This window comes from Equus caballus, chromosome 8, assembly GCF_041296265.1.
Source record: "Equus caballus isolate H_3958 breed thoroughbred chromosome 8, TB-T2T, whole genome shotgun sequence".
Classification (NCBI taxonomy): Eukaryota; Metazoa; Chordata; class Mammalia; order Perissodactyla; family Equidae; genus Equus; species Equus caballus.
In genome coordinates this window covers 11,756,347-11,779,899 of record NC_091691.1, presented here as the reverse complement: position 1 = coordinate 11,779,899, position 23,553 = coordinate 11,756,347, and the positions used below count along the sequence as shown (strand labels likewise).

The 23,553-nt window shown below is 50.0% G+C and overlaps 1 long non-coding RNA gene across 3 annotated transcripts; it reads left to right on the top strand.

The window, feature by feature from the left end:
- The first annotated feature begins 1,847 nt into the window (after positions 1-1,847).
- Positions 1,848-16,251, top strand: LOC106783469 (uncharacterized). Of its 3 annotated transcripts, XR_011441308.1 has the most exons (8): positions 1,856-2,084; positions 5,606-5,979; positions 7,223-7,306; positions 9,356-9,404; positions 9,624-9,682; positions 10,264-15,062; positions 15,753-15,848; positions 15,928-16,251. It is a non-coding gene; the product is annotated as an uncharacterized lncRNA (long non-coding RNA). The 3 variants fall into 3 exon arrangements; XR_002809663.2 differs by lacking the exons at positions 5,606-5,979; positions 7,223-7,306 and having other exon boundaries at positions 1,848-2,084; positions 14,874-15,062; XR_001381261.3 differs by lacking the exons at positions 5,606-5,979; positions 7,223-7,306 and having other exon boundaries at positions 1,848-2,084.
- Positions 16,252-23,553: the final 7,302 nt, after the last annotated feature.

Below are 23,553 nucleotides of genomic sequence, written 5' to 3'. Positions count from 1 at the left end.
AACCTCCGGTAATTCAGAATGTGACCTTATTTGGGAATAGGGTTGTTGCTGATGCAATTAGTTAACTTTAGCGGAGGTCAAACGGGAGTAGTGTGGGCCTCTAGTCCAAAATGACTAGTGTCCTCATGAAAAGGGGACATTTGGGGTCAGACATGCATGTAGGGAGAATGCCACGCAAAGGAGCAGGCAGAGATCAGGGTGATGCTGCAGAAGGCAAGAAACACCAAAAATAGCCAGGAAACCTCCAGAAGCTAGAGGTCATGGAACAGGTTCTCCCCCACCTGCCCCCAGAAGGAGCCCATCCTACTGACACCTTGACCTTGGGCTGCCAGCATACGGAACTGTGAGAGAACTAATTTCTGTTGTTTAAGTCCCTCTGTGTGCAATGCTTTGTTACGGCAGCCCCAGGACACTAAATACGTGATGGTAAGAGGATCCAGGGACAAGAGAAGGAGGGGTTACTGCCTGGGGCGTCAGGGGAGACATCCCAAAGAAGAGGGGCTGTTGAAAGGAAAGTCAGCATTTTCCGGGTGAATCTTGGGGAGAATGATCTTGGCAAAGGGAACAGGGTGTGCAAAGTTAGGGAAGCAAGAAAGAGCACGGTCTGTGTTCCAGGTACAGCGGGCACTGTAGGGCCTGGAGACTGCAGAGGGTTGGCTGAGCGCAAGGTGCCGGGAGACTGGAGAAGGATGATAACGGTGGTGGTGATGGTGATGATGATGGTGGTGATGGTGATGATGGTGATGATGATGATGGTGGTGATGGTGATGGTGATGATGATGGTGATGATGGTGATGAGATGATGGTGATGATGGTGATGAGATGATGATGATGGTGGTGATGATGATGGTGATGAGATGATGGTGATGACGGTGATGAGATGATGATGATGGTGGTGATGGTGATGATGGTGATGATGATGGTGATGATGGTGATGAGATGATGATGATGGTGGTGATGGTGATGATGATGGTGGTGATGGTGATGATGATGGTGAGGATGGTGATGAGATGATGGTGATGATGGTGGTGGTGGTGTTGGTGATGGTGGTGATGGTGATGAGATGATGATGATGGTGGTGATGGTGATGATGATGGTGGTGATGGTGATGATGATGGTGAGGATGGTGATGAGATGATGGTGATGATGGTGGTGGTGGTGTTGGTGATGGTGGTGATGGTGATGATGATGGTGATGATGGTGATGAGATGATGATGATGGTGGTGATGGTGAGGATGGTGATGAGATGATGGTGATGATGGTGGTGGTGGTGTTGGTGATGGTGGTGATGGTGATGATGATGGTGATGATGATGGTGGTGATGGTGATGATGGTGATGGTGATGATGGTGATGACATGATGATGATGGTGGTGATGGTGAGGATGGTGATGAGATGATGGTGATGATGGTGGTGGTGGTGTTGGTGATGGTGGTGATGGTGATGATGATGGTGATGATGGTGATGAGATGATGATGATGGTGGTGGTGGTGATGATGGTGATGACATGATGATGATGGTGGTGATGGTGAGGATGGTGATGAGATGATGGTGATGATGGTGGTGGTGGTGATGGTGATGTATGTGTTGTAAGTGGCACCAAGAGGGTTCCGGGTATCTATTCCTACATACCCACCTCCCGCACTCTCCCCGAGTCCTCTCCTTCTCTCAGCGTGGACAGCACCCCTTCTCTCTGGTTTCCCAGAGCCTGCTCCGACTTCCTGCCCTCCCGCCCTCCAGGAGCCACTTCCCTTTCCAACCAGCAGGTGCCAGCAAAGTGTCGTCCTCGGGCTCCCGGCCCGGCCGTCCGGACGCTCGGGCTCTGATTGGAGCGGAGCCCCGTCCGTCATAGCGGCATGCAGAGCGGGGCGGGGCCCTCAGAGCATCCCCTCCCGCCGCAGGGACGCCGAGGCCGGAGAGGGCGGCCCGGAGCGCGGTCTCAGGGGGCCGTTGACAGAGCAGGGACAGGCCTCCAGGGTCCCGTCTCTGTGCCCACCTTTCCTTCCCAAAGCTTGTTGGGAGAGGAAACCAACTAGCAAACAGCAACGATTCTTTGCGCGAGGAAGGTGCTCGCTGGAAGCAACGGTACGTCTTGCAGTAGCATCTCTGTGCCTCAGTTTCCCCTGAAATGGAGGAGACACTAGTGCCCGCTCGTAGGGTTGCAGGGTGGGTTCTGTGAGATGCTGTGTGTCAGGGCTTTAGGGCATTGCCGGGCGCACAGCAGGGACTCAAGAAATGGACTCACTCTGACAAGTTCTAGAGGGAGGGTGTGAGGTCGTGGGCGGGGTCAGGGAAGGCTCCCGGGAGAAGAAGAAAGCTTTTAAGAGGGTTTTGTAGGAGGAGGAGGAGTTTGGCAGGTGCGCAAGGATGAAGTGCCCTCCCCGCGTTCGTTCACCCGTTCGCTGGTTCACTCCCGTCTTCCTGCTCCCGTCTCTGTTCTCTTCCCGAGCGCGTCTGTCTTCCTCTCCTTCCTCTCGCTTTTGCTGCTCTTCCTCCTAGCGCCACGACTTCTCCTCCTCGGCCCCACCTTTTCTTCATCCCTCACCTTCTTCTCTTGCTGCTCCTTCCTTCCTTCCTCCTCCCCTCCTCGCTTTCAGCGCCCCAGGGTGGGCACAGCCCCGGATGAAGCAACTCAGCCAGGCCCCAGCCCCCACCCGCCACACTCCCCGCAGCCCCATTCCCGGAGGGGAGGCACCGCCGGAGCAGGTGGGCCGTTAAGGGGTCCAGACCACTGCCCGCACTCCCAGTCCACTGCAGCATTATTTACAACACAGCAAGGACGTGGCAACCGCCTAAACGTGCATCGACAGATGAACGGATCAAGAAAACGGGGTCTATACATACAATGAACTATTACTCAGCTTTAAGAAACAAATCCTGCCGTTTGCTCCGCCCTCGATAAACTTGGAAGACGCTGTGCTAAATGAAATCAACTCAGCTCCTCTTTCAAGACGGAGACTCATTTGGAGCAGGGCGCGATGTTAGCAAATCCCCGAGACAGGTCTATTGCCCAGGCGGGTGGCTCTGACGAGAGGTCCCAGCACAGCGGCAGCAGCACCCCCGGGGAGTTGTTAGAAATGCAGATTCTCAGGCATTCCCCACCAGGCAGATTCCCCACCGCAGGCCTGCCGAATCAGGATCTCCTCCCCGGGGTGAGGTCCAGTGTTCAACTGACAGAAGCCCAAGTTCGAGAACCACTGATTTGTAGTTTTGTATTTAGTTTTGTATTTCTTCAAATACTTTCCCTTTCTGCGTCTTCTTTCTTTAAAACAGGCAAACGATGTTCCTTCTCAGAGAGCAGCTTATAACTGATGCGGTTGTTGCGTAAAGTCATTATTCTTTCTCCGTGAAAGACGACAAACTTGAATGGACTGGGTAGAAATCTGTTTTCTCTACATTGATCTGGGGATGAGGAAAGACCAGCCAGGGGCCCACACAGCCACTTTCCAAGGTAGCAGTTACAGCCCAAAATATTGGTCAAATCCTCCTTTCCTCTCAGGCACTGAGCAGATGCTGTGTATTCGTCATTCCTAGCCGTCACTTGTGTCCCCTTCATACAGGACGTCCCCCCGCAAAACCTCCCCATTGACCCCTCACCTTCTTTGCAGATGTCATTGTAATTATTCACGATTTCCTTGGCCCTGCTCCCCCACTGGGCGGTGGTTCTCGAGGATGGGGACGGGGTCTGCAGCACATCACACAGTCCCTGGGGCAGTGTAGGAGTGTGATAGTCCCCAGCTGGGCACGTGCGTGGCTGACCCTCCCCTCAGAGAAGCATTCCCAGACCCCCTGCTCCTCCCAGTAAGTCCTCAGAAGCTCACATAGCCCTTGGGATAAGAGCAAAACATCGACTTGTTGAAACTGCTCTCAGGTACTCGACCCCACGCAGGAGGGACCAGGCTGGGTTGATTCCCCATTTCCTCGGTGCCGTGCATGTGTGGCAGACACGATAAATGACCGCTTGGATGAAGGCGGGGACAAATGCAGGATGCTCAGCTTACACGGTTCTTCTTTCTTTGCTCTTCTCCCCGCCCCGCTACACCCGCAAATACTCTCAGCCCTTGTGATGCGCGCTCAATGGTTAGTTGGATAATTATTTATTCAATGTTAATTTCCCTGTTAGAATGGAACGCTGGGAGGCACGTCTCCTTTGCCATTACATACCCACCACCTCCCACCTCAACCGGCTCACAGTAGGCGTCTCGCAAGTGTTTGCTGACTGATTCACTCGCTCTCTGATCTATAACAAGCTGTGGATTATTTCCATCTTGCAGATGAGCGGCCGAGGCTCAGAGAGGGGGAAACAACTTCTCAAGGCCACAGGATTTGAGCCAGGAGCTCTGTTGACCCACAGCTGTCAGCCTCTCTGGCTGGCCCTCTTCCCCCACCCTCCAAACCCTCCACCAACCACTCTGGGGGCGACTTTCCCAGCTGCCTGTGGTCCCTTTGCAGCCCTGTGCTCATCTCAGCCTCTGTCTGGTGCTGGGCTGGTGGAAGGTCAGAGGCTGCCCTTTGAAGCTTCCAGTCCTGGAGATGCGGATGGGCAGGGCGCCCTGACCCCGGCTTTAAAAATAGGGACACTGGAATAGCTTCTCCAGGCCTCGGCCTCACCCGGGCCTTTGATGCTGGCTGTGTGGGGCTTGGGGTCCCGGCTTCCTGCAGCTGCTCCAGGCAGGCTCCACGGAGGATCTGGGTGGGAAGCCAGTCCCGTGTCGGAGTCGCTGTCCATCACAGCAGCATCTTCCTAAAAACCGTCTCCAGGAGGGAGTTAATTGGCAATGGACTAGGGCATCAGGAAGCTTCGGCAGGGCTGCCTCGAAGGAGACGCCTGAATGGGGAAGGGTGTGTAATTTCCCCATGTTCGTCTCCTGAATTTCCATCATCCTTTTGAACTGAATTTCTATGAAGTCCACCCACTTCTCATTAATCCCCGCATCCAGGCCTGCATCCTCTCTTCTCACAGGCCCCTCTGCACTGCCTCTGTCCTCCTGAAGTCCGTTCTCCACACAGCAAATGCAAATCTGACCATGACACCCTCCCGCTTAAACCTGCCATGGCTCCCCATCACCCTCGGGATAAAGACCCTCATCAAGGACTCACAAGACCTTTGTAGATTAATCCCTGCCTTATGTCTCCAGCCCCCTACCAGATAATTACACTTTCGTCTGTCCTTTGTACTCATCACGAGCCCTCCAGCACAGAGCTTCCCCAGTTTGCCTAATTAGCCCCCTTGCAGCTTTCCAATCTCGGCCCCGTGTCTTCCCCGGTGTCTTCACCTCTTAATCGCATGCGTTGTTCTACACTTCTTTACTTCCTTGATTTGTTTCCACCCCATTCCTAGACTGAAGTCTCCTTGAGGGCAGGGCCCGGGTCTAATTTGGGGTTCCATATGTCCAAGAGCCTGGTGTGTAGTTGAGGCTTAATGGATATTTACTGAATGAATGAATGGATGAATGAATGAGTGCTCAAACCCAGAGATCAGGGACTGACCGAGAGGACAACCTCCTTGGTATCAGCCATGTCCGGGCAAAGGGCCACGGAGAAATCAGACAGCGAGCCTAACAGAAATCAGGCACCAGGATGAAAAGCTCGTCTTGTTCTCTCAGCTCATGCCGGTTCCTCCATCTTCTGAAATCAACTCGTCGTTCGTGCTTCCGCCTCCTTGAGTTGGTGACGATCCCCCGTTAGTCCCTTCCGGAGCAGACTCAGGAATGTGTCACGGGGCGAGATGGAAATCCTGACTCTTCGTGGCTGCGTGCCTTAGCCGCTCAAGCCTCAACATTCTCATCAGGAAACAGGGCACATGATGCTTCTCCTGCTGGGGATGGGGCCTGTGAAGAAACGAGTCCGGAGCCGGGTGCCTAGCGGCTGCAGAACAAAAGTAATTTCTCTTTATTAAACTTTCAATGCTCCCTCCTACCTCGATGCCACCTGGATGTTCCAGCCATCTCAGTGGAGACAATGTAAAGAAAAGCATCCGGTAAACGCCTTCACTCCGGGGCGGGCTTCTCAACCTCACACTCTTGGTGTGTCAGGTGGGGTGTCCTGTGCATCGCAAGGTGCTTAGCCGCATCTCTGGCCTCTGGCCACTAGATGTCAGTAGCATCCCCGAGTTGTCACCACCAACCATGTCTGCAAGCAGCCCCATATCTCGGGGGGATGGGAGGGGGGGTCGGGGGGGGGCGAACTCACCCTGGCTTGAGAACCACTGCCCTGGGGTATCAGGGGAACTCATTTTGAGGTCAAGTATATTTGTAAAGACGATGGTGCCTGGAGTCACAAATGTGGACTTCAGGTAGGGCTGCAGACAGGTAGGGGACCAACGAGGACAGATGGCACAAGGTAGGTAGGTGTTAGCCTCCACTGCTACCTGAGACAGATGCAGACACACTGTCAGGGCTGGAGGGGGCCGGGTCTCTCATCTCATAGACGGGGAAACTGAGGCCCAGAGGCAAGGGCTTTGTTGCTTTGTTTAGTCTGGGGTGCTTCAGACCCACACACGAATGTCTACGCATTTAACATGTACGTGCACATTAGACAGACATTGGACATATATAGAACTCTATTAAAAACCGATATGGAGTCACAAGTAGGAAGGGAATTTTAGACTTTTTTCTGTGCACTCATGCGTGGGCACCCATGCACACACACACGCACGTGCACACGTGCAGCCCAGCCTCCTTGCTCCCTTCCGTGAGTTCTGGGAAGAGGAAGTGGAAGGAACCGGGGGCGTTGGCTGCCTGCGGTCCCTTGGTCTTGAGGCGTCTGGGGGTGGGGCGGGGGGGGGGGGGGAGGCTGAGGAGGGAGACAGGGCAGCAAATGCAGATGGAACAGGGCTATTGTGCTCAGCCGGGCACAGCTGTGGGCTACACGAGAGGACACTGCCATTGTGTGCTTTTGTTTTATTAAATTGTTTGGGGGGTATTAATTTGGTTTTGAATGAAAAGAGCCAAATTTCACCCTTGATTTTCCATGCAAGTTGTTAACAAGTAAACACACGACAATGACTACAGGAAACTGGGAGGGGAAGTGGGAAAGGACCCATCTTCCAACCTTCCGGGCCTTCGGACTCTGCCCCGCGATGGCTTTGTGCCCTGTGGGGAGGTGTTTGGCTTCGGGCATCAGATGGGCCAAGCTGGCAGGGGCGAGGGGTGCTTTCCAGAGCAAGGGGGTCACGTGAGAAAAACTGTATTAGGTGACAGGAAATGTGGGCACCTCTGCAGGTATGAACTGTGGCTTCTGCCGGGTGGAGTGAGAAGGCTGGTGAGAGGGGAGGCTGACCAGGGAGCAGCGCCCTGGGTGTGGAGGTAAATGTTGACCACAGAAAGGAGTGGGGATTGACCCTGAGGGCCCTGGGGAGCCATGGGAGGGTTCTGAGCGAGGGAGTGACGGCATCCAATGGGCACTGGAGAACACTCCATCCGGCTAGTGTGTGAAGTTGGAGGAAGGCGGAGGACTGGAAGGTGTTCTCTCCGACCAAGTGAGAGAGGCCAACTTTATTAGGGTGAGGCTACGGCTAAGGGGTGGTGTGGGACTCTCCCAGTGCACCCACTCCCTGTAAGGGGCACCCGGGAGCCTTCCAGTCTACTTACAGCATTCAGTGTGGTCCAGTCTTTATACTTTTCCGAGCACCTTTGTTTCTTTCCTGCTTCGGACATTTCTTTTGTAAGAAATAAAATGTTGCAGATCCAGCAAAAGCCTGGCTGGGCATCCCTCTGAAACCATTTCTCATCCTTTCCCTGCCTTAAGTAACCACTTGTATCTTTATGTTTTAAATTTTACCACCTATGTGAATAGCTGTAAACAATATGCAATATTGTTTCTAGACTTTCCATATTCATTATACTCTAGGTCTCACCTAGTAACTTTGCTCTTTCCTCTCAACGTTATGTTTCCAATTTGGATCCTTTATCCTTTATTTGGTGTGGGGTGTTTCATTGTGTAGACGTAATGCAAGTTACTAGTCCGGCTCCCTGCTGATGGACATTCACGGCGCTTCCAGTTGTGTGTTGCAATAACACCACGTCCGCTCACAGCGGAGTTCATGGAACCTCTCCCTGAGCCGCCCTGTGGCTGTTCGTGCTGAGAGCGAGACTCTGCACCTGGGCTGATGGGTTCAAACCCCAGCTCTGTAACTTACAGGCTAGGTATCTTTGCAAGTTGCCTTCGGAACCCTGATTTTTTTCGTTCATAAGCATAGGACTAATAGCACTGCCTTATAGGGTTATGGTAAAGATTGCCATGTTAGTGTAAGTGAAGCCCTCAGAACAGGGCTGTGCTATGCAAGTGTTTGATATAATTATTATGCTGTTATTAATTAAGCATAGGAGAAAGTGTGGACGGAGGCTCTCCCAGGCTGTGTGACTTTAGGACAGGTCACTGCACTTCTGTGGGTCTCACCTTCTCATCAGTAAATTGGGGTGTTGTAAGGCTGACCTGAGATGATGGGGGCCAAAGGTTCATTTTTCTTGCCCCACTTCCATATCCTCACCCTTACCTGGTTGTGTGGGCACATGTTATTCTCTTGGACAGCTAAGGAGACTGAGGCTCAGAAAGGTGGTGAGACTTTCTGCAGATCACACAGCATGTCAGAGTGAACGGACTCTCCTTAGGCAGCGTCCTTGGGTTCGGTCCCTTGCCTGTTGTTGCACACCTCCAGGGCCAGCCCACGTCCTCCTGCAGACCCCATTACACCCCCCACGCCCCCGTCTCCCTCACCCCCCACCCCTGTGGCCTAGACCCAAAGCTTGGCCACCCGCTCTGTCATTGCCATGAGGTGCAACTGATACAAACAGTCATCCACACGGCCTCTCAGAAACAGCCACCAAACCTCCCGTATCGTGGCAACCGCGGAAACAAAACAAGCTCTTCATAAAAGATGGAAAAAGAGGGGAAACAGAAAGCACCCCCCCAAACCCGTGGCCCCCTGAGGATTCCTGCTGCCAGGCTTTCCGTTCACAGAGTGGATTTGGCTTGCATTGTATCTTCACATTTAAAGGAATTTTTCCCCCAGGTTGTTTTCCTCTAGCAGACGGTGGCTGGGACCCAAGAAGTGGCATTTAAAATATACAAAAGGAAACAGAGCGTGGCGAGATCTAGATGAGAGGGACCCTCGGGTGGCGGTGGGGGGGGGGGGCAGATGGCAGAGCAGAGCCGGCACCGTACCACGTCTGCAGCCCCAGAGTGGCTTCCCTTTGGCCCTTGAATTCCCCTGAGGGCTGAACGGTGGCACCGCGGCACCTTGTGCCCACTGCTCAGCCCTTGGTCAGCCCCTTGCAACGATGTCCTGAAACGTAAAGCTGAGAAGGCGCTGGAAGACCACTGGATCCCTGCTTCCCTTTTTTTTTTTTTTTTAGCAAAGAAATTGTTTTCTGGATAATCTAGCCATCTCAATATGCAAAGCAGGTAAGAGAGCATTGGGGTGGAAGTAGGGTCCCTGGAATGCGTCTGTGGGGGCTCTCGTCTTCTCCCCCCACCCACAGGAGCCCTTCAGCATCGGCCGCTGATGTCAGTGTGCTAAGAGACCAGGGGACAATTCCGGTCCCTTCCTTCACAGGTGGAGAAACTCTTGTGGCGGGTAGAGACAGTAACCAACTGCTCTTGTTTACTCTTTAAACATGCCAGGAGTACGGATATGACCTTACATGTCTAATGGACTCAGACCCCTACAACCGCCTGATAAGGTAAGTGTCCTAAGTGAGCCCCCTTCGCAAATGAGGAAACAGAAGCACAGAGAGGTGCAGTCGCTTTGCAAAGTCACCCAGCTGGTAAGTGGTGAAGCCAGAATTCAGAGCCCATGGTGGTTGATTCTAGAGCCTGTGGGGTTACCCACTATATGGCCCAGGGAATCTAAGGACTGTCCCACAATCACAGAGGAGCTGAGCCAGGCCCTGGAGGTGGCCTGGAGCGGAGGGAAGTTCACTGAATGAGCAGGGCCGGACCCCTGGGTCCGTGTTTTCGGCAGGCTCTGGTCCTGGCTGTTTGGGAAGAGAGTGAGGAAGAGCAGCCAGTGAGCGTGGGAGGAGCAGAAAGGAAGTCTGGAGATCCCACTGGGAGACTTGGAACTAAGGAGCTACAGCAGATGCTTGAGCTGGAGTGTCAGCTCCTACCCTCGGCGGCACATCAGTGTTGGGACAATGGGCCAGAGTATTTTGTTAATAATGATCACAACAGTGCTAGATACTGCCCTAGGCACTTTATAGGCATGATCTGAGTCATCACAAAACCTCCAGGAGACCCGTGATGTTATCATCCCATTTCACAGATGAGATTACCAAGGCTCAGAGAAGAGAAGCCATCTGCCCAAGGCCACAGACCTGCTGAGTTGTAGCAGTGACATTTGGACCCAGGCCTTGCTGATTCCCAAGCCTGCATATCTGCATCAGTTAGGTGTAATGACCGTAACGCTATGTAACAAACGACCACAAAATCTTGGTGCCATAGAACAGTAAGTGTGTCTCTAGCTCACGTCTCATGTGTGTTGCTGAGCCTGCCTGGGCTCAGCTGGGCAGCTCTGTTCTGCTCCATGTGTCTCCCATCCTCCCCTGGGGTCGGCGAGCTGGCTCAGACATGCTCGTCTCCTGGCGATGGCAGGAGGGCAAGCAGCCCAGAAGAAACACCCAAGGCCTCTTGGGACCAGACCCAGAACCAGTGCACTGTCGATTCTATTGACCTCATTCTACTGACCTAAGCAAGTCACGGAGCAGGCCCAACATCTGAGGGCGGGGAACTGTGCTCCAGCCTTTGACGGAAGGTACTGGAGGTCACTTGGTAAGGTGGGGATACAGGGAGGGGGAAAGAATTGGGGCCCATGTTGTGCTCCACTATAGTGCCGAGGCTGGTGAAAAATGTGTCCCCATGTTCTTTGATACTCTTTCCAAATAGTGGAGCCCTTGAGCGTGGACTGGCCTTCTTGACTCCCTTCCAATGAACAGAACAAGATGGAAGTGGCGGTGTGTAACTTCCAAGGCTGGGACGCTGGGACTCCCTCCTTGCTCCCTTGAGGATCGTCACTCTGGGGAAGCCAGCCGCCATGTTGCCAGGACCCTCAAGCAGCCTTGTGGAGAGACCCACGTGGTGGGGACCCGGGGCTCCAGCCAGCAGCTGTGTGAGGTCCTCCAGCCCCGGTCAAGCCTTCGGATGGCTGCAGCCCCTGCCATCAGGATGGCAACTTCCACAGAGACCTCAAGTTAGAACCGCCCAGCGAAGGTGCTCCTGAACTCCTGACCCACAGAAACTGTGGGGCAATAACTGTGTGTTGTTTTCAGCTGCCAAGTTCTGGGGCGATCTGCTATGGAGCGATAGATAACTAACGCGTAATCATTATGCCAACCCATCGCGGCCATTTCAAGTGAGGCTTAGATGCAAGATGTTTTCTCTGTTCCCCGGAGAACCAACACAAGCCCAACAATTTACCAAGATTAGGGGACCAAAAATACTCATGGCAAACTGTGGTTGTTAAGAAACATCTGTTCTTGAGCCGCCCAAATTGGACAATTCTCAAAGGGAAAGAAAATGCATCAGAAGATGGGGACGGCTGCGTGGGAACTGATGCCAATCCCCCAGCAGCCTCAGCTCATCGCTCAGGTCCCTCCTTACAGTTGAGGTGGGGAGAGGAATCCAAACAAAGATCTGACGGGGTATGTTAATAAGGGCTGCCCGAGCAAGGGACCAAGGGCTCTGTCCAACTGCGAGGGAGGTACCCACACTGGCCCCATACTCCTGCTTTGTGCCAGGTACAGGTGGGCACTTAAAGCCCTGCTTGTGAGGACCAAGGGTGGGGGTTCTGGAAGACTCTGGCTCTATGATGAGGACTAATGGGCGAGAGGCAGTATGGAGTAGTGGTTAAGAGCCCATGGGCAGACCCGGGTTCGAGTCCTGCCAATGATGCTTGCCAGCTCTGAGGCTTGCAAGTGACCAGGCACTTAGATGCTCTGAGCCAGTTTCCTCATCAGCAGGATGGACATAATAACTACTTGACCTGTAGCTATGGTCTGTTTGGTAAGGCTCCTCTCCCACTCCGTGTGACTGTCCATCTTGGTGTCCCACCACTGTAGCACACACATACCCTTGGCCACAGTGATTGGTTCAGGAATAGACACATGGCCCAAGTGAGGCCAATCAGATGGAACTGGAGACATGGTCGTTGCCTAAAGTGCTAAGTTTAGAAGGACATGAGTCACAGTTGCCAGTGTCAACTGTCATGTGAAGCATGTGAAGAAATCTTGTCTAAGACCTGGCAAGAGATAACAGAGCCTCACAAAATTGCTTAACTTCCTGGATCCAGCCATACCTGAAGCCTACAAGAATGTGTCCTGATGTCTGTATTAGTCAGAGTTCTCTAGAGAAACAGAATCAACAGGATTAAACATATACACAACATTCACACCTCCAATTGGTTCTGCTGTATCTATCTATTGATTGATAGACATAGATATAGAAAGATATTTATTATAAGGAATTGGCTTATATGATTATAAAGACTAGGAAGTCTCAAGATCTGCAGGCAGCCAGCTGGAGACCAGAAGGGCTGATGGTGTAAGCTCCAGTCTGAAAGCCAGCAGATTCGGGCTGATAAGAGCTGATGTTTTAGTTCAAGTCCAAAGTCAGGAGAAGGCCGATGTCCCAGCTCAAGGCCATCAGACAGGAGGCATTCCCCGTACCCACAGGACGGTCAGACTTTGTGTTCTATTCAGGCCTTCAACTGATTAGATGAGGCCCACCCACATTAGGGAGGGCAATCTACTATACTCAGTCTACTGATTCAAACGTTATTCTCACCTAAAATCACTCTACGGAAACACACAGGATAATGTTTGACCAAATATCTGGGCACCCCATGGCCCAGTCAAGTTGACACACAAAATAAACCATCACAGTGTCCAAGTTGTCACGTGATACCTCCCCCTGTTTGTTTTAGACACATTCGAGTTGACAGAACTCGCTTGGAGTCAGGGTCTTGTGGATGGAAATGCTTATTTCACAGGGATATTGGAAAAGTGGCAGAGCTCTCGTGAAGCGCAGTGCCTGGGAGCTGGAAAGTTCTCAGGGATGATGATCGTTGATGCTCGTCCTAGAGAAAACTCTCGGGAGCAGGCTTTCTCCATTTGGGAGAAAATGGGCCACACTCTGCTTTCTCTGCCTCATATCCTCTCTCCACCACAGAGCTGGCCCCGTGGTCCTGGGCGGATGGTACAGACCCTCTACCCCAGGGAAACACTATAGTCCAGGTCGCCTGGCACCATAATTAATAAGCTGAAAGATGAGGAACCTGGAGAACCCTTCCTTAAGGCTGTGATCTGGCATCATCTAATTTTGAACGTCACATCTGTCTTTCCTTTTCATTTTCTGAAATAAATTCTAGTCTCCCCCAGACTAATGGACGCCTAGGGCTGTGCGCATCCAAAGCTGCACTCAGGGAAGAAAAGTGAAAAGCACGTTAAAAACTTTTAAACCAGCTACCCTGAAGCATGTCTTTCTGAGAGTGGTGGATGTGTTGCTTTTGACCACCAGCATCCCTTCCTTGATGGAACCATGCCTCCGTGACTCCCCGTGGTACCCACTGTCCTCCACCTTCCTCACCACAGTGGAGAGCCTATGACCAGGCTGCACCGGTCCTAACACCTTGGCCACATCCACTTGGACCCAGGGATTGGTCCTGAGGTGGACACGTGATCCAAGCAAAGCCACTCCAAACCCTTCTTTGGATTCCTATATCAATGATCAAAGAAAAGGAGAGAGAGAGAAAGAGTGACAGAGAGAGAGAGAGAGAGAGTGCTTTTTCCTTTTGGATTGCAAGCCATAGGGGTGAGGCCTGAAGCTGCCTGTGGCCATTCTTCCTGCCTTGTAGAGAAGCAACCCACAGAGGGAAGAAGGGAGATAGAGAGAGAACTGAGTGCCAGACACATGAGAGGATAGCATGTGAGCCCCTGGATCCAGCTATGCCTGAAGCCAGCTAAAATTCCCCCTTTTGCTTAAACCTGTTTAAGTTGAAACAATGGTCTGTGGCTGTTCCTTAAACTCACTTAAAGAATGATGAGGAAAACTGCAGACATGCTTGTGCCAAGGAGCTTGGACCAGGCTACACGGAACTTCTAAACACCAGATGGCTGAGACTCCAGCTACTCTCTTATAGATTGGAAGTCTGCCCTGTGCCCCAAAGCACAGACTTTAGAGTGAGAAGCCTGGGACGTGAGCCCCAAATCCCAACTCTCTGGGCCTCAGTTTCCTCCTCTGTAAACTGTAGACTGTGGTACCCACCTCCTCAGGCAGTAAGAGGATTAAATCAGATGGTGGTTGTCGCCTGTGCAGCCCGGTGCCTGGCTCAGAGAACTGCCCCTCAGCAGGCGCTGTCTAGCCCCGATCCCCAGGGAACCCTGCCCGCTGCTCCCTCCCCTGCCTGACCCAGTTTTTCATCCAAATTTGGCCACAGGCCCGGGCCCCGGCCTATTTTAGGTACACCTCTTTTTGTTGCAGGAAAAAGAGACCCACGCAAGTTACCTTAAAACAGAGGGTTTATTATGGGGACAGGAATGTGGATGGGGCGGAGGCAGGGGCACCCTTGGGACTGGAACTGTTTGGCTGTAGAATCTCTTTTCTTTGCTCCTTTAAAAGGGATCATCCCACTCGTCCTTGCAGGAGGGACCACTTCCCGGCCTGGGTGCAAACAAACCAGGGAGGTTTGGTGACCACGATTGTTGAAACCCGAGACTCCCCTTAACTCATGTGGAGAGAGTGGAGCTTTTGGCTGCTGATCATTTGGATTCGGGTTTTCACAGCCCTCAGGACCATCAGGGCTGTTGTGAGAAAGCAGGTGGGCGCGGATTTGGGGACGGAGGATTGTATAGAGTGACTGTAATTTATCGCCCAAACCAGGATGCTTTGAGAATGACAGGGGCAGCACGAATACTTACGCAGGGACGAAAGACAAAAACCAAGACTGTGCAAGCAGCCAGGACACAGGGTCACCCTAAGAGCTCAGAGGTCTGAGAAGGAAGGGGAGGAAGAAAGCAGTGACCACACTGGAAAGAGGACCGGGTGTGACCGCTGCCCAGGAAGTGCCAGGTGCGTGCATGGAGGGCTGGACGGCCGGGAAGGCAGCCCGCGGGTCCCCAGGGACCTCACCTGCCCTGTAGGTGGTGGATGGTGTTCAGGCTCACGGAACTTTGCTCCATCTGCAAAAAAGGCCCTTGTCCACCCAGGGTAAGACCCAGACCCTAAGGGGCTTGAGACCCATAGGAGACCCCTCCCACTGGCGGGGGATGGAAAGAAAGTTCTACTCAGGTACTTGGCAGGGAAGGTGGGTGGAGCACGTGCCCCGGCCCCTGACCCAGCCTGGGTCAGTGTAAGCAGCTCTCCCTGGGCCACGCAGAGTTCCCGATAGCCTCTCTGTGTACTCAGAACTCACGCATGCAAGCAGCCCCCGCTCCCTCCAGCCCTCCGATTTCCGCTGACGGCGCCTCTCCCTGCCTCTCCCCAATGCCTTCCTGACTGACACCCAGCCCTGACCCTTGCCAATGATGCTACCCTTGTCTCAAATCTCAGCAACCTTGAAACAACTCTTTTCCGCTCCCCAGGAAGGGCCCAGAAGGATCTCACCTCTGGGGGATGGTGGGTCCCTCCATATGGTGAACATGTGTGCTTCTTCTCATCCAGCTTATTACCAGCCCTTTATGTGGCCAGTGCCCCAGTTTTGCTAGGGTGGGGACCTTCCCGTCCTTGCTCACACTCCTTCTCATTCTCTGGGCTTTCCAGGAAGCTGACACCATCCCCCTGGATGCAGTGGTGCAGAATGTGACCTAAGCTAAGGCAATTAGCACATCCTGTCTTCCGGGCCACTGATTGATCTAGGTAGGTGCCCAATTAAAGTTTGCTGCCTGGCCTGATGTCTTCAGAAAAGTCTGAAACCTCTTTTCTGATGCTCTTAAAGGGATGAAGAATGGAATGCAGAGCTGCCAATATCATTTTTGATGAAGGATCTACACATGGAGCCAGCCCCAGGGAAGTAGAGCTGAGAAGTGGAGAGAGAGAAACTGGATCCTGGTGACATCATTCAAGCTCCTGGATCAAGCCACACCTGAAGGTCTGCCCTTGGGCTTTTCAAACACAGGAGCCAATAAAGTCCCTTTTCTCAGGTCACGTTCTCTGCTACCTGCAATTGTCAAAGCTCTAACGGCAGATTAGCTCCTGCAGCCAAAAGGATGTTCAAACCAATGGTAAAAGAGTAAATAAACTATGCAGTTGCTCGCACAAAGTTCTGAGCTCTGCCTTCCCATAGTGAGAATTTCCAGGCTCCAGTTAGAGCCCTTGGTCCCTCTCTTCCTATCCACTAATGCAAGCCATCTCACAGAATCCACCCCTGGCAATGTCGTGAAGTAGGTCAAGACTATTTCTGAAGCCTGAGTGTTGGACCTGACCTCTGTGGGTCTACAGAGCCTGTTACATGAATACCCTGGCATTCCCCAACCCCACCATTATCTGCAAGGCCATGCAGGAGCCGGCCCCCTGACCTCCCTGTGCTGTTGCCCCCCACGCCGGGATGCAGCCATTCTGGCGGCTTCCCAGATCCGCGACTTTTTCCCACATCGAGAGCTTTGCAGATGCTGGTTCCTCAGCCTGGAATTCCCTTCTCTGTTTCTTTCCCTGTGTTATCTTCTTTCCCTCCTTTAAGCCTCAGCTGAAATGTCACTTCCCCAGGGAGTCCTCCGCAGCCGCCAGTCTAGGTCAAGCCAGCCTGATTTCTATTCCCAGGGCACCCTGCGCTTTTTCTCTTGTAACTGTAACCCCACGCTCAGTCACTCCCCGGGGTCTATTGAGAAACCTGGTACGTGGTATGTTCTCAAAAACATCTGGATGAATGAGGTCTATAGGTGCCGAGCCCATCAGCCATAAGGAGTAGAGGCCCAGAGAGAGGCAGAACTTGCCCAGGGTCACACAGCAAGTCTGTGATAGCGTGGACACTGAAGCAGGATTCTTATCAGATGCTCTTGAGGAGCCCCAGTGGTGGCTGCTCCTCTCTTTATCTGCTAGTGCCTTGTCTGTTTAGGTCTCCAAAGACCTTTTCTGAGACTCTGTGTCTGCCAGACATGGAGGACCCAAGCTGATGATTCCCTGGGAGGCAGGGACATGAGCCCACTAGGAGGCGTGGCTGTCCTGGGGCCTGGCAGAGACAAGCTGGGTCAATGTTTACCCCATTCCCCAAGACTTGAGGCATCAGACCGAGAGCAGGTACAAGGACGGTGACTGTGTCTTGGCCCTGAAGTGGCTACAAGGCCCAGAACAAATGGAGACAGAAGGCGCTGGGTGTGGTGACTTCTCCTCCTCATGCTCTGCAGTGACCAGTGGACACAGCTGGGTGTCTTTCCCGGCTCTGCCACTTATGGCTGTGTGATCTTTTTATTTTTATTTTTTTTATTTTTTTTTTTTATTAATGTTATGATAGATTACAACCTTGTGAGATTTCAGTTGTACATTTTTGTTAGTCATGTTGTGGGTACACCACTTCCCCCTCTGTGCCCTCCCCCCACCCCCCCTTTTCCCTGGTAACCACCGATCAGATCTCCTTCTCAATATACTAATTTCCACCTATGAGTGGAGTCATATAGAGATCGTCTTTCTCTGACTGACTTATTTCGCTTAACATAATGCCCTCGAGGTCCATCCACGTTGTTGTGAATGGGCCAATTTCGTCTTTTTTTATGGCTGAGTAGTATTCCATTGTGTATATATACCACATCTTCTTTATCCAGTCATCAGTTTCTGGGCATGTAGGCTGGTTCCACGTCTTGGCTATTGTAAATAATGCTGCGATGAACATAGGGGTGCAACGGACTCTTAAGATATCTGTTATCAGGTTCTTAGGATAGATACCCAGTAATGGGATGGCTGGGTCATAGGGTATTTCTATTTTTAACTTTTTGAGAAATCTCCATACTGTTTTCCATAGTGGCTGTACCAGTTTGCATTCCCACCAACAGTGTATCAGGGTTCCTCTTTCTCCACAACCTCTCCAACATTTGTCGTTCTTGGTTTTGGATGTTTTTGCCAATCTAACGGGGGTAAGGTGATATCTTAGTGTAGTTTTGATTTGCATTTCCCTGATGATTAGCGATGATGAACATCTTTTCATGTGTCTATTGGCCATATTCATATCTTCTTTTGAGAAATGTCTGTTCATGTCCTCTGCCCATTTTTGGATCGGGTTGTTTGTTTTTCTGTTGTTAAGCAGTGTGAGTTCTTTGTATATTATGGAGATTAACCCTTTGTCGGATAAGTGGCTTGTAAATATTTTTTCCCAATTAGTGAGCTGTTTTTTTGTTTCAATTCTGTTTTCCCTTGCCTTGAAGAAGCTCTTTAGTCTGATGAAGTCCCATTTGTTTATTCTTTCTATTGTTTCCCTCAACTGAGGAGTTACAGTGTCCGAAAAGATTCTTTTGAAACTGATGTCAAAGAGTGTACTGCCTATATTCTCTTCCAAAAGACTTATTGTCTCAGGCCTAATCTTTGGGTCTTTGATCCATTTTGAGTTTATTTTGGTGTGTGGTGAAAAAGAATGGTCAATTTTCAATCTTTTGCATGTGGCTGTCCAGTTTTCCCAGCACCATTTGTTGAAGAGACTTTCTTTTCTCCATTGTAGGCCCTCTGCTCCTTTGTCGAAGATTAGCTGTCCATAGATGTGTGGTTTTATCTCTGGGCTTTCAATTCTGTTCCATTGATCTGTGGACCTGTTTTTGTACCAGTACCATGCTGTTTTGATCGCTGTAGCTTTGTAGTATGTTTTGAAATCGGGGATTGTGATTCCGCCGGCTTTGTTTTTCTTGCTCAGGATTGCTTTAGCAATTCGCGGTCTTTTGTTCCCCCATATGAATTTTAGGATTGTTTGTTCAATTTCTGTGAAGAATGTTCTTGGGATTCTGATTGGGATAGCATTGAATCTGTATATTGCTTTAGGTAGTATGGACATTTTAACTATGTTTGTTCTTCCAATCCATGTACAAGGAATGTTTTTCCATCTCTTTATGTCATCGCCTATTTCTTTCAAGAAAGTCTTGTAGTTTTCATTGTATAGATCCTTCACTTCCTTGGTTAAGTTTATCCCAAGGTATTTTATTCTTTTCGTTGCGATTGTGAATGGGATAGAGTTCTTGAGTTCTTTTTCTGTTAGTTTATTGTTAGTGTATAGAAATGCTACTGATTTATGCACGTTAATTTTATACCCTGCTACTTTGCTGTAGTTGTTGATTATTTCTAATAGTTTTTCTGTGGATTCTTTGGGGTTTTCTATGTATAAGATCATGTCATCTGCAAACAACGAGAGTTTTACTTCTTCGTTACCTATTTGGATTCCTTTTATTTCTTTTTCCTGCCGAATTGCTCTGGCCAGCACCTCCAGTACTATGTTGAATAGGAGTGGTGAAAGTGGGCACCCTTGTCTTGTTCCTGTCCTCAGAGGGATGGCTTTCAGCCTTTGTCCATTGAGTATGATGTTGGCTGTGGGTCTATCATATATGGCCTTTATTATGTTGAGGTACTTTCCTTCTATACCCATTTTACTGAGGGTTTTTATCATAAATGGGTGTTGGATCTTGTTGAATGCTTTCTCTGCATCTATTGAGATGATCATGTGGTTTTTGTTTTTCATTTTGTTGATGTAGCGTATCACGTTGATTGACTTGCGGATGTTGAACCATCCCTGTGTCCCTGGTATAAATCCCACTTGATCATGGTGTATAATCTTTTTGATGTATTGCTGTAATCGGTTTGCCAAAATTTTGTTGAGGATTTTTGCATCTATGTTCATCAGTGATATCGGCCTGTAGTTCTCCTTCTTTGTGTTGTCCTTGTCAGGTTTGGGGATCAGAGTGATGTTGGCTTCATAGAATGTGTTAGGGAGTTCTCCATCTTTCTCAATTTTCTGGAACAGTTTGAGGAGAATAGGTATTAAGTCTTCTTTGAATGTTTGGTAGAATTCTCCAGAGAAGCCGTCTGGTCCTGGACTCTTGTTTTTGGGGAGGTTTTTGATTACCGTTTCTATTTCCTTACTTGTGATTGGTCTATTCAGATTCTCCATTTCTTCCTGATTCAGTTTGGGGAGATTGTAGGAGTCTAGGAATTTGTCCATTTCTTCCAGGTTGTTCAATTTGTTGGCATATAGTTTTTCATAGTATTCTCTTATGATCTCTTGTATTTCATTGGTATCTGTTGTGATTTCTCCTCTGTCATTCCTGATTTTATTAATTTGCGATTTCTCTCTTCTTTTCTTGGTGAGTCTGGCTAGGGGTTTGTCAATTTTGTTAATTCTTTCGAAGAACCAACTCTTTGTTTCATTGATCCTTTCTATTGTCTTTTTTGTTTCAATATCGTTTATTTCTGCTCTTATTTTTATTATTTCCCTCCTTCTACTGACTCTGGGCTTTGTTTGTTCTTCTTTTTCTAGTTCTGTTAGGTGTCGTTTGAGGTTGCTTACGTGAACTTTTTCTTGTTTAGTAAGGTGAGCCTGTATTGCGATGAATTTCCCTCTTAGGACTGCTTTTGCTGCATCCCAAATGATTTGGTATGTCGTGTTCTCATTTTCATTTGTCTCCAGATAATATTTGATTTCTTCTTTAATTTCTTCAATGATCCATTGTTTGTTGAGAAGCGTGTTGTTTAGTCTCCACATTTTTGCACCTTTCTCTGCCTTTTTCTTGTAGTTGATTTCTAGTTTAATAGCGTTATGATCAGAAAAGATGCTTGATATTATTTCAACTCTCTTGTATTTATTGATGTTTGCTTTGGTTCCCAAAATATGGTCAATCCTTGAGAATGTTCCATGTGCACTTGAGAAGAATGTGTAACCTGCTGTTTTTGGATGAAGTGTTCTATATATATCTATTAAGTCCATCTGGTCTAATTTTTCATTTAATTCTATTATTTCCTTGTTGATTTTCTGTCTGGATGTTCTGTCCATTGGTGTTAATGGTGTGTTGAGGTCCCCTACTATTATTGTATTGTTGTTGATGTCTTCTTTTAGTTCTATTAAGAGTTGCTTTACAAATTTTGGTGCTCCTGTGTTGGGTGTGTATATATTTATAAGTGTTATGTCTTCTTGGTGGCGAGTCCCTTTTATCATTATATACTGTCCCTCTTTATCTTTCTTTATCTGTTTTGTTTTGAAATCTACCTTGTCTGATATTAGTATAGCGACACCTGCTTTCTTTTGTTCATTATTAGCTTGGAGTATTGTTCTCCATCCCTTCTCTCTGAGTCTGTGTTTGTCTTTGGGGCTGAGGTGTGTTTCCTGGAGGCAGCATATTGTTGGATCTTGTTCTTTGATCCATCCTGCCACTCTGTGTCTTTTGATTGGGGAGTTCAATCCATTTACATTTAGAGTGATTATTGAGACGTGGGGGCCTACCTCTACCATTTTGTGTCTTGTTTTCCGGTTTTCTTCAGTTTCCTTTGTTTCTCGTCCCATGGTTTAATCTGTTCTGATGTAGAGCTGCTACTCTCTGTTGTTGTCCTTCTACTTATCTCCTCTGCTCTTGGTTTTGTAGCCCCTTTCCTTTTTTGGATTTTTCAGGAATGAGGGTTTTCCTGAGGATTTCCTGAAGAGGAGGTTTTGTGGCAATGAACTCCCTTAATTTTTGTTTATTTGGGAAAGTTTTTATTTCTCCATTGTATTTGAAGGATATTTTCGCTGGGTAGAGAATTCTCGGCTGTAGATTTTTGTCCTTCAGATTTTTGAATATATCATTCCACTCTCTTCTAGCCTGTAAAGTTTCTGCTGAGAAATCTGCTGATAGCCTGATGGGGGTTCCTTTGTAGGTTAGTTTCTTTTGCCTGGCTGTCCTTAATATTTTCTCCTTGTCGTTGACTTTTGCTAGCTTCACTACTATATGCCGTGGAGTTGGTCTTCTTGCATTGATAAAGTTTGGAGATCTATTGGCTTCTGTCACCTGAAGATCCATCTCCCTCACCAGATTTGGGAAGTTCTCAGCCATTATTTCTTTGAATAGGTTTTCTGCCCCTTTCTCCTTCTCTTCTCCCTCTGGTATACCTATAATCCTTACGTTGCATCTCCTAATTGTGTCTGATAATTCTCAGAGAGTTTCTTCATTTCTTTTAAGTCTTGCTTCTCTCTCCTCCTCTGCCTGCAGCAATTCTATATTGCCATCTTCCAAATTGCTAATTCTTTCCTCCATATTATCGGCCCTACTGTTCAGAGCATCTAGATTTTTCTTAATCTCCTCTATTGTGTTCTTCATTTCCAATATTTCTGTTTGGTTCTTCTTTATCGTATCAAACTCTTTTGTGACATAGCTCCTGAACTCGTTGAGTTGTCGGTCAGAATTCTCTCTTAACTCATTGAGAATCCTAATGATGGCTGTTTTGAAGTCATCATCATTTAGGTTATATATCTCATTTTCTTTGGGATTGTTTTCTGTGTATTTGTTACTTTCTTTCTGTTCTGGAGATTTAATGTATTTTTTCATATTGCTTGATGATGTTGATTTGTGCCTCCGCATGGAGATAGAGTTTAGTTGCTCCTTTCACTTGTTTCAGCTGCTGCGGTGGGGGGAGCAGCTGTTTATACTTCACCAACCAGGAACCCTGTTGGTAGTTGCTAACTGGGCCTGGGCCCCTCCTCGTAGCCACAGTGGCCCTTTGGATTCCCTCCTCTGCCGTGGGGGCCGTCACAGGGGGGCTTCAGGCTGCAGGTGCCTACTGTTGTTGCCCACCTAGATGCGCTCTCTCCTTGGGGTCTGCAATGGTGTTATGGGCTTTTCCAGCGGCCAGGGGTGGGATCACTTATATTTGTCGCTCCGTTGCTGTCGGCACCCACCAAATCTCACTTGTCGTCTATGGATCGCAGGAGAGCTATTGGCATCTTCTACAGTCTGTGGTTAGTACACCTAGCTATGCTGCTTTTGCCCTGGGGTCTTCCAGCCTTGTGGCTGGCGGCTGGGTGCCTTCTACTGGTGCTGTGCAGAGGCTTTCCCTAAGGCTGCTGTGAGCCTGTAGGGTTTCCCCCTAGGCTACTAAGCTGGGTCTCTGGAACTCTCTCCAGCCCCAGTCCTCTCCGAGATCTCCGGCAATCCCTAGTCCCCACGGGGCGGGCAACGGCAGCTGGGGGTCGCCCCGCCCTCTGGGCTTCTCTCCGGGCCTCTGCCGGGAGCCCTGAATGCTGGGTGTGGCCCCTCTGCTAACGGCAGACAGAGAGTTTTGTCTGCTGCCCGGGCGGAGCTCCGGCGCTTCCCCTCCGGGTCGCAGAACTGGCCTTTGAAAGTTCCCCCGCCCCGGTCCTCTCCGAGATCTCTGGCAATCCCTAGCCCCACGGGGCGGGAAATGGCAGCTGGGGGTCGCCCCGCCCTCTGGGATTCTTTCCGGGCCTCTCCCGGAGCCGTGAGTGCTCAGCGTGGCCCCTCTGCTAACGGCAGACAGAGAGTTTTGTCTGCTGCCCGGGCGGAGCTCCGGCGCTTCCCCTCCGGGTCGCCGAACCGGCCTTTGAAAGTTCCCCCAGCCCCGGTCCTCTCCGAGATCTCCGGCAATCCCTAGTCCCACGGGGCGGGCAACG